The sequence below is a fragment of the Zootoca vivipara genome, chromosome 2 (genome assembly GCF_965207765.1).
Source record: "Zootoca vivipara chromosome 2, rZooViv2.hap1.1, whole genome shotgun sequence".
Classification (NCBI taxonomy): Eukaryota; Metazoa; Chordata; class Lepidosauria; order Squamata; family Lacertidae; genus Zootoca; species Zootoca vivipara.
Window position 1 is genome coordinate 49113841 of NC_142584.1, and position 16293 is coordinate 49130133.

Consider the following 16293-nt stretch of genomic DNA (forward strand, 5'->3'; position numbering starts at 1 on the left):
GCCTTGTGGCATTTAAATTCATCCACCCATGTATGGCTTTCACACGCATAAACGGTGGAGAGTGATTTACGAGAGTAAGCAGTGGAGCCCGAAGGCCAAAATTACCTTTTGCATATTTTGCTTCCCTTAATTTACCCACCCCAGGATATGTTTGCACAATCCATTTAATCCCCACCACTGTGGCGCAACCCTGTTTTGGTGCAATGGGTTCATGTACAGAGACATGCCAAGGTTTAATCAACAATCAGAGATGTAAAGGAACATTCAAAGTGCAATTTGGCGCCATTATTGCTGCTGCTCCAGCAATGTCCTTTTGCTCCCAGAGTACAACTTTAAATTATGCAAGTTTTGTTTTTGTGTTCAGTGAAGAGTGTAATTGTCCCTTGTTTGACATGGAGTACCAGGAATGTTCAAAGACCAAGTGGAGGCACAGGGAGGGAGAACCACCCTAAAGTGAGCAGGTAAGTGGCCTGTTTAGACAAGGTTCATGCTGATGTTAGTTTCTGTTTATATTGAGTAACCACTTCTAATATAGACCATTCCAAGTCCTCGTTCCTGCTATGAAGATGACCAATAAGATGACTAGGATCTCTTAATAAACATTTAGGATTTGTTTCCATTTCTAGTACTCTGTGACTATGAAGATAATATTGTTATGCATAGCCAGAGCTATTTTTCTAGAAAAAGAGGTAACAGAACTCACCATGAACACCTCCCTCTTCTTTTAGAACAGCAATGGTGCCTACCTGAGAGGTGCCGGAACTGAGTTCCAGTGGAAACCCCCCTGTGCATAGCCCAATCTCTGTGTGATGAGAAACTTTAGGGGCACCAGCACATAGCTTGGGTTCAGTTTCCTTGGAATATAGGTCACTGGAGACTTTATCATATATGAGTTTATTTACACATACAGTGGAACCTTGGTTCTCGAACTTAATCCGTTCCGGGAGACTGTTTGACTCCCGAAATGTTCGAAAACCAAGGCGTGGCTTCCGATTGGCTGCAGGAGCTTCCTGCTCTCAAGCGGAAGCTGCACCAGATGTTCAGCTTCCAAAAAACATTCAAAAACTGGAACACTTACTTCCGGGTTTACGGCGTTTGGGAGTCAATTTGTTCGTCAACTAAGCTGGTCAAGAACCAAGGTTCCACTGTATATACAACCAGAAGATGGAAAGGGTCACATGAACATGTGAACTCTACAACAGAACTTGCTTCTAGAAGTTGCTTTCCTATTATGTTTCTTGTGGGGTCCCCAAAGTCATAGCTTTGGTTTCAGCACAGAACACAAGTCAAGGGCTTGACCCACTGGAGCAAAAGGTGGATTCACACCTGCTTGCCTTTGTCACTGGAGCACAAACAACTAGCAAAATATTATGCTGCAGGTTAAAGCGATTTGAACATCAAACTGTAAAAACTAAATTACATATTACTCAAATCACATGTATTCTCCAGGTCTCTTTCTCATTACCTCTTCCCCCCCCCCCCACCTCAATAACCATGGAAGCTGGAATCTGAAGCAGAAGATCAGTGCAGAAAAGACAGCCAGCTTATAAAAAGTGGGAGAGGAGGAAACAACAGAGATAAAGGAGACATAACTGAGTATCATATGTTAAACCTTGGTACATAATGCTGTATACACTTGGGAGTCAGCCTCATTGAACTGAGCAGGACGTAGTTCTAAAGTAAATAAGCTTAGGGCTGGGCTGTGATTTATTCAAAGGAAGTGCAGCGTGCTTAGGACTTTTCTAAAGACGCCACTTTCTCAAATCCATTTTTAGATATGGAACATTATCACTTAACAAGCAAGGTTGCTTATTTGTGGAAGTGATGCTGATAAGTTTTGTCAGCACAGTGTGCTGGAGAGAGCAGATGGGGGAAACTCAGCGAGTGTTGGTCAGATAGAGCTGGGTGTTGGGAGTTGCTTAAATTTAGGCATTTTCTTTCTTAGAATCATAGAATTGTATTATTTTGGCTAAGGAGAGTCAGTGAATACATTCATCTCCAGTGATCTGATTTTTCCATTCCTTGTGCTTAAACCTCCCTTGCAAGGACGTATGGCAAAAGTATCCCGCGTAGTTCCAGTTGATTCTTTATTTATTTATTTTTATTTTTTATTTAGGGGATATGATTGCAAAGGAAAACAATCTGGACCATGATACATCTGCCACGACTGTCCATGCTGCCATCTGAGAGGTACCTGTCTGTTGACAGTTTCCAGGCAGCCTCAGTACTTCCAAAAGCGTAACGACTGGCTGCTACTTAAACTGTGAAACTCTTTATTAAATGTTCAGAGTCTTTCGAAATTAGTTAGGGATTTATGGGACTCAGATCATGTTGCCTGTTTATTTGCACACCGCAAGGGTGGCCACAGAGTTTGGCAGCAAAAGCCCCATTTGCTCACTTCTTCAGCAAGCAGGTGACGCTAATAGAAAGAAAGAAACCTCAGGTTCCAGTGTGCTAGAGCCTCTTTACTTGGGTTTTGGCTGGCGCAAGGCACTGTGTGCCAGAATCGGAATAGCTACTTTGGGCCATCTTTCTGCATTACAAATGCTTTGGCTGAGAGGTGTGATGTACCGTAGATGTTTCTCTGGCACCTTCATCCTAAAAATTGGGCGCTGTCATCCTTCCCAATGGGAAGCTGGCTGGCAGATGGTCATGTGTGGCGGCCCAGCAATCTGAATGTTGGAGGGTAGTCATATCAACGTTTTTCTTTTTCTTAAAATTGCAGGTACATAGAGTCCTGTTGGTGTCTAAACTAAACACAAGCATCACACACACACACCAAACAACGGAGCAAGTGGGACCAGCTGAGCTTAAAATTGCAATTGCTTGTGCAGACCCACAAGCAAGAGAGGCCAAGCTTGAAAAAGCGAGTGCTGTCAGTCTGAGGTAATATTGGTGAATTTCCTAGTGATGCAGTGAGGACCCTCTTATTAAGTGGGACCTGCAACAAAACACTGCACTGTGGAGAGTGTTCCTGTTCCCATTCAGGCTTCCAGCCAACTTCCCTGTGATCTCCCCAATACTCCATTCTCTCTCCTCCATTTTCCTTTCTTTTCCAACTGGTAGTCAGCACTCTGTGGTTACTGAACAGGATCAGTCTTCAAATTGTTGTTTTGGGGGTGTTTTGTTCCCCTTAGATTTCTTCTTTGAAACATGATCTGTGCCCCCCCCCCAAATTTCCTTCTTGTCCTTTGTCTTCCCTCATGTCACCCTCATTTTACCTCCATTTATTTAGTTACAATGGGACGCAAAGATAACATCCAGCTTACCTGTCCCTCCCTAGAGACCAAAGTAATTTGTTTTTCTCTGCCAAATTCCACTCTCTCTCTCTCACACACACACATGGTATGAACTAAGTGACTAGGTATGTGAGAGCTTAGAATAACCCAATAGTTTTGGCACAAATCCATGCAAAACCCTAACGATGACATTTATTAGTAAATAAAAGAAAGGATGAGGACAAATGGAAGAGGGAGAACGTTGCTTTGAGAAAATAACAAAAGATCACCTTTTAGTTCAACTCTATCTAGTCATAGCTACTTGCAAACAGGCCTCTGGTTTCCTCACATGTAGCAGAATAGATGGCCAGTTGAAGGACTGAGACACAAAAAGACTGTGGGCCAGAGTCCACTTTAAAGAGTTTTGGACTCAGGACTTGACTGACAGCTGGCATTATCCAGCCAATCACAAGGCAGTCATGTAGCCAGGAAAATGCCTAGGTGCTTGGGGCTGAAACACTCAGGGTTACATTAGGCCAGGGAGGGCCCATCCAGGTGAGGAACAGTCACCTTTCCTCAGTTCCTGGAGGTGGCTCCTGCATTTATAGTAGATGGAGGACTGGGGAGACTGAGTAATCTTAGAGGGACAGGTTGGGGAGAGCAGAACAGAGCCATATATATTTAATTTATTTAAATGTTTATAAACAACACTTTCATAGGAAATATAGCAAGGCAGCACACAACATAAAAACATAATGCAATAATAACTGGTTAAAAAAAACTTCAGTAACATGTCAATAAAAACTGGTTTTCTAAAATGTCAAAATCAAAATTTCTGTCTGAACAGTATGGTTTTAAAAATATGTCTAAAAGAAAGCAAGGGTGACTTCTGCTGGACATCTATTGGCAGGGAGTTCCACAGGGCAGGACCTGCCACATTAAAGACATGGACCCTGACCAAGCCTCAGGGGACCACATCAAGTGCCTCACCAGGGATTGATGTGGAGAATAAGGAATCCAGCAGTCCTTATGTGCCCCAGTTGTTTAGGGTTTTGTGAGTTAACCCAAGGATCTTGAACCTGTCTTACTAGCAAATTAGTACCCAATTAGAAATTTTATCCCCTAAGGAATTGTTTTCTCAATATTTCTTTTTTCTATTTCTGTAAACCTTGAGGTTCTGTGAACATTATGGTGCCATTTTGACTTTTTAATGATTTATTTGTGTGTGTGTGTGTGTGTCAAGTATACTCTCTAACAACTCTCTGACTATCTACTTCTTAGAGTGTTGATGAACTCTGTGTTCATAGAGCACTGATTTCTCCCATTCCCAGAAGGCTGATCCTGGCCCTTTGTCTGCATGGGTTTCTTCCTTCACTCTGTTGACAGAAGTTTTTGCATGTCAGCCACACTCCCACAGTGTACTTTGAAAGTATTTATAATAATCTCAAAGAGGAAACTACAATTTGGCATTCCCAACGCACTGAGGCAGAACAAGTTCACAGACCCATGCAATGCCCCTCTTCCGATTTGTAGTTCATTGTATGCTCACGAAGGGCTTGTCCACACTTTCACCTGACCTGTAACTTGATTGTAGCATGTAATGATTAATTCCCCCGGATCCAAGTGTTTTTCTCGTTGTTCCAATCTTACCTGCTGAATGGGAATTGATCAGATGCGTAGAAAATCCAAATGGGTATTTTGCTTCCCAAGCTTCAATTCCGCGGGCAAGATAAGATTTTTGCAAGGCACAGCCGTGGAACAAGGAGAAAGCTCTCAGACCTGGGATAATTAATCGGTACACAATACGATAAAAATACAGGTGAAGGGAAAGTGTGGATGATCCATAAAGGTGTTGTGTGGTTTGAAGAGATCAAGCAGGCTTAAATGGACATGTTAGTGGGCTGGGAAAACTATTGTGTAGTAAGTTGTAGAACTGAACACCTGCAAATTCTCCAATTTTCTTTTGTGTGTGTTGGAAATGCAATCCTTTTTTTCAGCTTTTTTTTTTGAATGACTTTATTGAAATTTCACAGACCAGAAGCAACACATAGAACAATACAAAATTACAACGTTAATACAAATTACAACAATTGAGAAAAACTAAAGAACAAAGAGAGTACAGAAAAGAAAGGGGAAAAAAGGAAGAAAGAAAAGAGCTCACAATCAAAATACGAAATATATCCAAAATCTTTTTGGCCCATCAAGCAAATAAGAAATAATTGTTACCCCCAACCCTCACTTTCCCTCCCCCCTCCCCGCCCGTCTACCCTTCCCTCTCTCACCTAATTCATCCATAGTTCCTTGTTGTACCTATTATTCAATAGTCTTTGCTATTTGAATGTCATCCACTTTAATAAAGTAATCTTTTGGTCAAATCGTTTTGTTATTGTTTATTATTAAGATTTGTGTTCTTTTCTTTCTTTATATCATTATTAAGTAAGAAATGGGATAGGAAGATGGGCCTAGTAGGTACCTCTTATATTTGATTTTAATTTAATCCTCGGACTTCCTGCCTTTCCCCAATGCATTTATTCGTCTTAACCTTGAACGTACATAACACAATACCTTTATCTATATCAGTTATCAAGTTCGTTCTTGTTTCTTAGTGCACCAATATTTTGCTCTCAAAAGTTTGTTTTTCTCCCCGCCCTTTTTGATTTTAATCCAATATTAATACAGGTGATATTCCTTTACAATATTTTTCCACATATATCTTATATTTTTCCCACTTTGCAGCAAAGTTTTGTTTTGATTTGCCTCGTATGTTGTTAGTCAGAATGGCCATCTCCGCCAGTTCTTGTAGTTTACACTGCCATTCCCAAATTGTGGGGACATCTGTTTCTTTCCAACTCTTGGCGACCAGAATCCTGGCCGCTGCAGTTGCATACAAAAATAATTCCTTTGTTGGATTTGGTATGTCTTTCCCTATTATGCTTAACAATAGCATCTCTGGTCTTTTTTGAAATGTTATTCCTAGCATTTTCTTTATTTCCTCATATATTAGTCCCCAGAATCTTTTTATTTTCTCACACGTCCACCACATGTGATATAGGTCGCAATCCTACTGGTTAACATAGCTGCCAAGTTTTCCCTTTTCTCGCGAGGAAGCCTATTCAGCATAAGGGAAAATCCCTTAAAAAAGGGGATAACTTGGCAGCTATGCTGGTTAACCAGAAACTCTTCATTGGTCTGGTATCGCATGTGTGCACATGGGCTGTTTTTCTCTCAGAGCAAGCAAAGCTCTGGCTACCATGGAAGAGAAGGCATGGTTCAGTTTTAAAAGAAGTTTTTTTCTTTTCTGTAGAGTGGAGGGTTCTCCTGTGAACGAGCATGACCTTTCTCTGAATCCTGGCTGCCTTGCATCGACAGTATTAAGTAAGCAAACAGCAAGGACTGGTATAAAAATGAGCTCCTCATTAAGATAGTAAAATGTAAGATTTGTTTTATTTGTTTTGTGGCCTGTTACCCTTCAGTTGTATTTTTCCTACTTTCTTTACAACCATAATGGCTAAGAAGCCCTTTTCTTTTAAATGAAATTGGGTTAGTCATGATGACTCCGGGAACTGAGGTTTTCAGTGTGACGCCAAATATCACAATAAAATGGCGAGGGTTGACTGCCCCTTTGTGAATCTGGACTTTAGCAAATCATTTTAATGTCAGTTTACTCACAGTTTTTTTGTTAGGCAAGCAGATTGTTGCGTAATGATCCCCCTGTCAAAGTTGCCACATAAGACAGTCTGCCATGCTGAACGCATTAAGTGGGACGAAGTGCTTTGACTACTAAAGGAGGTCATGCTGAGCAACAGCTGGCTGACCCTGTTGCAATTTGAATATTTTTTTTAAAACACTCCAAAAGGAAAGTTTGCATCTTTAGGAGAAAAGGAATCTGCAGCTGGCTCACCAGCATTTTAATATCACATCTCCAGTAAAGAAGTTGAAAGATGCTGGTTTGAAGTGTTTGTAGCTAAGAGAAAATACATAAATGACTCTATGAAAAGGGAACTCGGTGGGTCCGTGTTTTTAAAGCATAAAATAAAGTAAGACATTATTTAGGACTGTATGTATGCAGTGCTTCATTAACACCACCATCATTAATGTAGGTCTGTAGGACATCTTACTTCAGTGTAATGAACTTAAGATCAGGATGTAAGACTGCAATTAGCAAACTGCTGGTTTAGGGCAGGGGTGGGGAACATTTCTTTTTAGCCCAAACCCCCATGCACTCATGGGCAATTTGCTGGGAGCCGTATACCTGTGGTGGGCTGGGCCAGATGCAAAGATGGGGTGGGCCAGAGGTGAAGCAACAATGGCGACTCTTAACTTTGAGCAGTAGACTACATTCTACTTGAGGGTCAGATAATGCCACACCTCCCAACATTTATCCAATGTAAATAGGGACATCCTAAAGAAAAGTGGGACATTTCAGGGATGTCCCTGAAAAATAGGCACATTTGGAGGGTCTGCATGGCTTACATAATCAAAATATAATAAGCCATTAAAATACAATTAAAATAAGACCCACAGGCAACAGTGGCTATAAAAGCAGAAATGTTTACTTCTGTATAGAATATAATCTTTGTAAATCACCCTCTCTCTCCATGCACACACACACACACACTGAAATTTAGACTTTAAACAGTGTCATGCTTTATAAAGGTAAAGGGACCCCTGAACATTAGGTCCAGTCGTGACCGACTCTGGGGTTGCGGTGCTCATCTCGCATTATTGGCCGAGGTAGCTGGCGTACAGCTTCCAGGTCATGTGGCCAGCATGACAAAGCCGCTTCTGGCAAACCAGAGCAGCACACTGAAACGCCGTTTACCTTCCCGCTATAGCGGTTTCTATTTATCTACTTGCATTTTTGACATGCTTTCGAACTGCTAGGTTGGCAGGAGCTGGGACCGAGCAACGGGAGCTCACCCCGTCGCGGGGATTCGAACCGACCTTCTGATCGGCAAGCCCTAGGCTCTGTGGTTTAACCCACAGCGCCACCAGCGTCTTTATAGACATGCTTTATAGACGACCCCTAATTTCTGTGAGAGTGCATGGGAGAACTACAGAAGCACTTCTCCCTCAGTTCCAAGGAGCCTGGGAACATCTGCAAACCCTGGCAAAAGGAGAGACTGAACTATGGAAGCTTCATTTTCAGCAGCAGGGAGGGGAAAAATGCCTCCCCCTCCTCTTTGGCAAATTATAAATGTTGCACTTGGCTATTTCTCTGGGGGGGGAGGGGGGGTACAACCAAATATAATTAAAGCAGCCTCGGATGAATGGCTGGTCTGTCTGATAACCCCTTGCCAGCGTCTCTTCAGGTGCTTTCTCATTGCTCATTTGCAAAAGTTGATGCTTAGCACCTGTGCTGGGGGAGGGGAGCGGGGGGGGGGAGGGCTCAGAGCAGCTGCAGCCGTGGTGCCTGGTGTCTGGCTCGCAAGCGCTTGCCCGACACTTATTTCGTCATACTCCGCTTGTTGGCCTTGGGTCAGGCCAGGGCTCCCCTTGGGAACCATTGTAATAAAAGGCCCTTCACATCATCCACACAGCTGTACAAACTGCGGCCACCTTAGCCCTCTTGCCTGCTCTGGAATGTGGCTGGGATTTGGGAGGCTGTGTCTGAGTGCAGCCTTTCGGATTTGGCCTTTGGAGAGACCGGGTGATTCCTTTCAGTCTTCCTTATCCGATCTTTGCAAAGGATTAGGCTGAGCTTTTCAGACGGTGTAAAAAACAGAGAGCAGGCGGGCATCTCTGATTCACGGGGTTGAATGAGCTGTTTCAGTCCTGCCACATCCTGCTGTACGCATGTGAGCAGGGTGAACATGAGGTGGGCTGACGGCTCGGGTTCGGAGGGAACATTGGATGGTGTAATTTAGGGTCAGCAAATTTTGATAGTACTAGCATTCATATTCCATGTATGTTCCCTAGAACTCCTCCTTCAGGATGGCACCATCTGTTGTTGTAAGGCAAGGGTGGCCAATGTGGTGCCCTCCAGTTGCTGCTGGACTGCAACTCCCATCATCCCTCACTGTGTCTAATTTCCCTGCTCCTTGACTTGATAGTTAGAAAAGGGGAAACTGCAAAGAAAATATATAGGTCTGGTGCAATCCTGGAGGCCTACCTACCTCCATGCTGTTGCTGTTGCAAAAGAGACCAAGCAGGAGGTGTGTTTCTGTATGTGATTATGCAGGAGACGGATCTGGGTGGATGGGTTTTTGCATCTCAGTTTTGAATCTCTGTTAGGGAAAATGTTAAGTTTAGCCTTCATGGGGTCCTGCTGTTGCATGCAGCTGGCACAGATCAGCTAGCATGGGACCAGCAGAGGTTTGGTACCCTTAAACACATGCTGAACCATGCACTATCAACCTGCCCTAACAAAATGGACATCAGAAATAGCAATATTCAAAAAACTGCAGGAGATCATTTCAGTCCTCCAAGACACTCTACCAATGACCCGAAAGTTGCCATTCTCCAGCAAAGGAATTTCAGTGGGATACCTTAATTGCGTAAATTAGAACTTGTCCAGAAATTTGATTCTGGTTGTTCAGGCTTGACTCTGGACAATGGTTTCTTGTGCTTCTGCAGGTGTTAAGAAGAGCCTGCTAGATCAGGCCAATAGCTCATCTACCCAGCATCCTGTTCTCACAGTGGCCATCCAGGTGCCCCTAGGAAACCTGCAAGCAGGATTTGGGCACAAGAGCACTCTCCCCACCTGTGGTTTCCAGCAACTGGTTTTCAGAAGCATTACTTTCACCAACTGAGAGAGAGCATAGCCATCATGGTTAGTAGACATTGATAGCCCTCTCCTCCATGAATTTGTCAAATCCTCTTTTAAAGGATATCTAATAATAATAATAATAATAATAATAATAATAATAATACCCCACCCATCTGGCTTACAGCATATATAAAAACATAATAAAACTATAGGCTTTGTGAAGAAGTACTTTCTTTCATTTGTCCTGAATCTTCTGACATTCAGCTATGTTAGATGTCCATGAGTTCTAGTGTTATGACAGTGGGATAAAAATAGTCACTATTATAAAATAAAATAAAAAGTCAGAATGAATCCTCAATGAACAGGTTGTCTGGAAGTGCCCTGTGTCAGACAGCACTAAGTAATTGCTGTTGTTGTGAATGGCCACTTTGCTTATCTTCAGCTTTACTGAAGATAATTTTTTTTGTCACAGACGGTACTTACAAGCTTGTATGTACACCAAACATCTGATGATGTTACAAAAGCTTAAGCATGATAAATCTGTAATTCTTGACAGTTCCACAAGACCCTTGGTTGTTTTTGAGGCAAGAGACGAATGGCCAAATTGGAAGTGATGTTAATTGAATGCAATTAACATCTAGGTTTTTGAAAATAATTAAATAGCACCCCTCTCAGGGCAAACAGCAGCTTTAGCAGCTGGTTTTTATTGGGCCTCCCTCTCCACTCCCTGCTATTTGGGTGCTGTTGCTCCAGGGCCCCTGCAGCTATTAAAATTTTTAAAAATGAGAGCACCACTGGCACCCACACAATTAAATTCTCATTTGATGCTAATGTGCCTACCACTTTGGAAGTTAGCTTCATCAAAGACACTTTTGATCAGCAAAGGGTATGGCATTTTGGCTTTAATAAATCTGGCACTTTTGATTTCTTTCATTAACTCATAGCTGATTTCATTACCACGTCTGGCAAAATTACAGCCCTGATGTTGCAAGCAGAAAAGTGCAACTTGATCCCACTCAAAGCTGAGGAAGAAGGAAAATGTGATGGTTATGGTCTTCAAACTAGCAATTGCTTAATTAAGTCTGAGCTTATCTTTCTTATCTCGTCTCCCCTCCCTTCCCCTGCTGGGCCCCTGGTAACATGTGGCCCAGTCAGACACTCAGCCCCAGTTCTGCAGGGAAATTTACAGTTTGTGTTTGACAGTGGCCATCCATTACGCTTCTGTGCAGCTGTTCATGTGAAGACAACTTTAAACTCTTCCAGAAATTGCTTGCATTCATCTGCGGGCATTCCTTGCTGGACCAGGAATGCGGGAAGCTAACTGCCTCCTCTTTCCTGGCAAAGAAGAGCAAGCTTCTGTCCCTTGCATCACTACAATTGTTCATTGACAAGGATGGACGTGGCGAATACTCTGTCATCCTGGGGGCTGCACCCTTCAGGACATAACTGCCTTACGCAGAGTCAGATCACAGCTCCATCCAATTCAGTCTTGTCTGCACTGACTGGCAGTGATGCTCCAGGATTGCAGTCAGTGGCCTTTCCCAGCCCTTCCTGGAGCTTTTGCATGCAAGGCAGATGCTCCACTGCTGAGCTACAGTCATTCCCCATTGGCATCTCCAATTCAGGGATCTCCTTTCAGCCTGACATCAGATGGCTTTTATCATGTAACACCTGTGTTTGTTTTTAGGCAATTCGTAAAAGGCACACAACTATTCTTATGGCACTCTCATACCCATGCACACACTTGAAGTTGCTCTATTGGTGAGGCAATATTTAGACAACTGATTTCTCCCCACTATAAGATTATTTTTGAAGTTGCTTTGGGTTTCTGTGATACGAAAGCCACAGAGAACACTTCTAGTGTGCTCCCATACTACCACATGAAAACTTGGGCTTAGGAAGCCCAGTATATATTGCACTTGGATCTTAAACTACTTTGTGCCTTATAGTTTCAAAATTTTCAAATGGAAAGGTATATTTTGTATTGATAGTTGGTGCATGGCATTCCTCATTGCAGTTGTTTTCAAACTTTCTACATTCAGGGATTACTTTGTACACTGACATCTGCCGGGGAACCATCTTCATTAGAGGTTCTAAAATAGAGGTTGGGTGGCTGTCTTCCAGGGATTCTTTAGCTGTGATTTCTATATTGCATTGTGGTCTCTTCCAACTCTACAATTCTATGAACGCCTAGGGATCGTCCACAGAATCTGCTGCAGAGGATTCTGGAGCATTCTCTAGGACACAATGCTCAACGGCCCACTGTGAACACGTCGACAGACAGGATTCCCCTGTGGCAGGAGTGGTGGCCTTTCAATATTGAGCAAACTTTCATAAGCTTCTAAAGAGTTCCCTAGAAAACAGTTATAAAGCCAATGATATTTCTTACCTGACCGTTATCTGATGGAAACCAACCAAGAGAGTAACCCTAAAGCCAATCCAAAGTCAGCTGAGGAACAGAAATGCCACTTCGCCCCACCGTGTGCCTATGGAAAGCTTTGTGGGGGTAGACATCCATTCAATGGCAGTTATCCCACCACTGGTGAGGGCCAAAATGGAGCATATTGGGGCAGCCAAACACCTGCTGCCTCCCTCATTCTCCTAGTATGCCCCAAACGATGTCCAAAAGTTGGTGTAGTCAATAACTGACCAGAATGGGAAGAAAAGTAGGGCAAAGAGTACCTGGGGGGGGGGGGGGAAAGGAAGGAAAATATCACCCCACCATCACCAATATCTCTCATCCTGGCTGCAGCAAGGTTTAGTCAGTGGTGGTTTCTCTACCACCACTGTTCTCTAAAACTTGCAGCCTGTCCATGATTAACCATTTTTATAGCGCCTTTTCAATATCCAAAGTGCTTTACCATTTTTTTATCAGTTTCCTAGCTTATTCGGAATCTGGCAGATTTCGCTTGCAAGGGAGCTGAGATTTCCAGTGAGCAGATGGGAACAAAAGTATCTGGCATTTCTGGAGTTTATTTTTATATAATCCTTCATTCTTTTTACATACATTTGGAGCTTTCCTTATGGCAGCCCTTTCTCCACTCAGGAGGTGATGACAGTATACGAGAAATCAATATTCATAAGCACTTGGGGCAGATCATGTTAAAAGTAAGCATGATTCAGCAAAAAATGGAAGCACTTTCAATGAGTGAAAATAAGTCTCACAAGGCCAAACTACACATTATGTTAAGTGTATGGTTTGACATCATGCGAGTCTTCCCCCATCCTCAAATTAAATAGCTGTGGTGGGTGGGGTGGGAGGGAGTCAGGATTGGACCGTTGTAAGAAGGAGTGATGTGAGCATTGTTATGTATTCAGCGGTCTGTGTTTGCCTGAGCTTGAGTTTGGACAAAGGATTCTGAGCTCCTGTGTTCTGATTCTATTCATGATGTCCAATCACAGAACATTTCAAGATTTGGGCCTCTGCCATTGGCCCTGCCATTGGCCGTTGAACTCTGAGTTGTGATTCGCAGCTTGGAACTTTAGACAGCCAATCACATTGGGAGTGGCCCAGGCTTTCAGGATTGTATATAAGCAGTTGCTTTGCCCCTATTTCCCAGTTATGTAGTTCAATAAAGGTTCTTGCTGTTATCACTGTGTCTTGCCTCATGGGAACCCACCTACACTTCAGGCATGTCCGGTGATATATTCTTTTTGGTCTTATAGTCAGTATCCAGGCCCATGCAGAGGGAGGCACAGCTGGGTACATTTTCCCCAGGCATTGGAGGGCTAAGTTGACCAGGGGCCCCCACCAGGGACCAGCTGCATTTCTAACTTTATTCTAACAAGACTTCTGCCCCGGGCCTCAGAAGCTCTGCATGGGTCTGTCAGTATCAGTTTTGTACTAGTGGAATCCTTGATACTTGCTGATGTCCGTGCACTTTTAAATTATACTCTTGTAGTATGGGGATTAATGGCAAGACAACAAAAGTGTATTTAGTGAACAATGATGGTTGCTAAGACACTTATACTTCGAGTTGGAAGGATAAACAGTAACTGCCTATTATGCAATAATCTGAAGGCCTCACTGACCTTGCTGTGTGTGAACAAATTTATTATAAATGTCAGTCTTGTCTGAATACCTATCTGGGAAGGTGGATGGCCTATATCAGCATATATGTTTAAATTAAGATGCGTGCCTTGATAGCTATTGTATTTTTGATGTGAGCTGGTGTGTTGTTCCCCTCTCTTTTCTACCTCCCTGTTTTTGTTTTCTTTTTCTTTACTTATGTATATTAAACAAACAGAATCTGATGGAAAGCCTTTTGGGGTGGGGTGGGGTTACCATTCTCAATAGAAAATTCCACCACAGGCAGCTATTTGGCCTAGGAATGAAGCCTTGCCTTTGGAGGTGGATCTCCAAACACAGCCATTGGAGGGGGAGGAGGCTTCTCCAGGAGGGAACTACCAATGACTGAGACCTATAGAATAGGAGGAGGAACACCATGGTGGTGTGATACTCTTTCTCAAGTATACACTGACCATACCTGCCAAGTCTCCCGCCGAAAAATGAGGGATCAGCAGCGGCGCGGCACCGGAAATTGCATTGAAGCAACTTCCGGGACCGCTCTGACCATGTGTGGGCACCGGAAATAGGGCAGAGCAGCATCGGAAGTCGCTTCTACGCATGCCCGGCGACCATCTTGGTGGTGGCTGCATGGTGGCGGCCATCTTGGTGGACTTCCGGTGCCGCTCTGCCTTATTTCCAGTGCCCACACATGGGCAGAGCAACACTCAAAGTGGAGGCTCCCTGGCAGGTAGGAAATCCAGTGGCTCTCCATGGCATACTATTGCCGCCACCACTCCTGTGTTTCTCTTGTCTCCCCACAAAGCCATTTGACTGTCTCACCTCCAATGCTATGGAAATCACATGCAATATTTGCAGCAGCAGCAGTAGCAGCAGTGACAAGTGGGAAGCCAATGCTCTCTCTGTGGAATTCTAGCAGGGCTCCTGTGCCTACTCAGATTTCATGGCTGGTGGCAGTCTTTCATTTATGTACTTCATTTCGAAAAAATTTAAACCACTTGCTCAAAAAAGATTTTTTGGACAGATCAATTCATTGCTATCTGTTAGTGAGAAGGCATTATCATTAATCCAGATGTAATATGACTTGTTACCTGGAAATGAAACATTACACAGAGAGCACTTGTGCAGAAACTGGAGGGCAGTTCCTTAAAGCAAGGTTGTCTAAAGCTACAACATTCATTTAATGCACTGTTTGCTGTTCCTTTTGAGAGTTATAAACCACAGCAGGATGTAACTGACCTGCGCTGCAAACTAATATTGACAAATAAACAGTGAATCTCTTTTGTCAGGGTTCCTTGTTTTTTGCATGCGTTCATACTTGCTCATTTTTCTAGTCGGCACTCTCAATTTGTTAGCCAACATTTTCCTTATTGAACCATCATTCAGTTAAGGCCTCTAAACTATCCAAGAACATTTACATCTAATCTCATGCCGGACTTTGTGCAACTAGTACCAAAGGCGTACCCAGCGTTCACCATGTGTACTGTGGATTCTTGTATAATTAATGCAAACGCTCATATGCTCATATAAATATGGTAAATAACCACATTCTTCTGGCTCAAACTCTGGCCATCTGGCCTCGAGCAAACTGCTCCCACAGAAACAGAGCATCATTTGAAACTTCCAATGCCTCTGAATAATTTCTGAGAGAAGGCTATCCATTTCCCTGGAAAGTTAAAACTTAGCGGAGCTGTTAAGTGGGCTCGTTGACATATTGAGTGCCATCCAGAGCGAAGAAGAATGCCCACTCTGTGCTACTTGGTTAGTTCAGTCCTGACAGAGGTTTACCCTTCTTTAACAAGAATGGAAAGGACAATAAATAGGCACTTCTCACCTTGTCGTCGCAGTTGCACCACTGCTATATCTCAGTAAATTCAGTAGTTTGAAAAAATTGCAGTAGAAGAGCATATGCTCCTGGTTGTTGTTTTCTGTGATGTCTCTTTCCAGGTGGAATTATTGAGCCATCCATTCCCATGAGAGTTTTATGCCACATACAGTGGTACCTCGGTTTATGAACACAATTGGTTCCGGAAGTCTGTTCATAAACTGAAGCGTTCATAAACTGAAGCGAACTTTCCCATTGAAAGTAATGGAAAGTGGATTAATCCGTTCCAGACAGTCCGCGGAGTAACCGTTCATAAACTGAAGCGAACTTTTCCATTGAAAATAATGGAAAGTGGATTAATCCATTCCAGACGGGTCCGCGAAGTACTTAAACTGAAGCGTTCATAAACTGAAACATGGGTGTAATTGGTTCCGGAAGTCTGTTCATAAACTGAAGCGTTCATAAACTGAAGCGAACTTTCCCATTAAAAGTAATGGAAAGTGAATTAATCCGT

The 16293-nt window shown here is 43.1% G+C and overlaps 1 long non-coding RNA gene across 1 annotated transcript; it reads left to right on the forward strand.

The window, feature by feature from the left end:
* The first annotated feature begins 317 nt into the window (after window positions 1-317).
* LOC148686844 (uncharacterized) lies at window positions 318-2886 on the forward strand. The gene is made up of 3 exons (XR_015948108.1): window positions 318-461; window positions 2117-2190; window positions 2726-2886. It is a non-coding gene; the product is annotated as an uncharacterized LOC148686844 (long non-coding RNA).
* Window positions 2887-16293: the final 13407 nt, after the last annotated feature.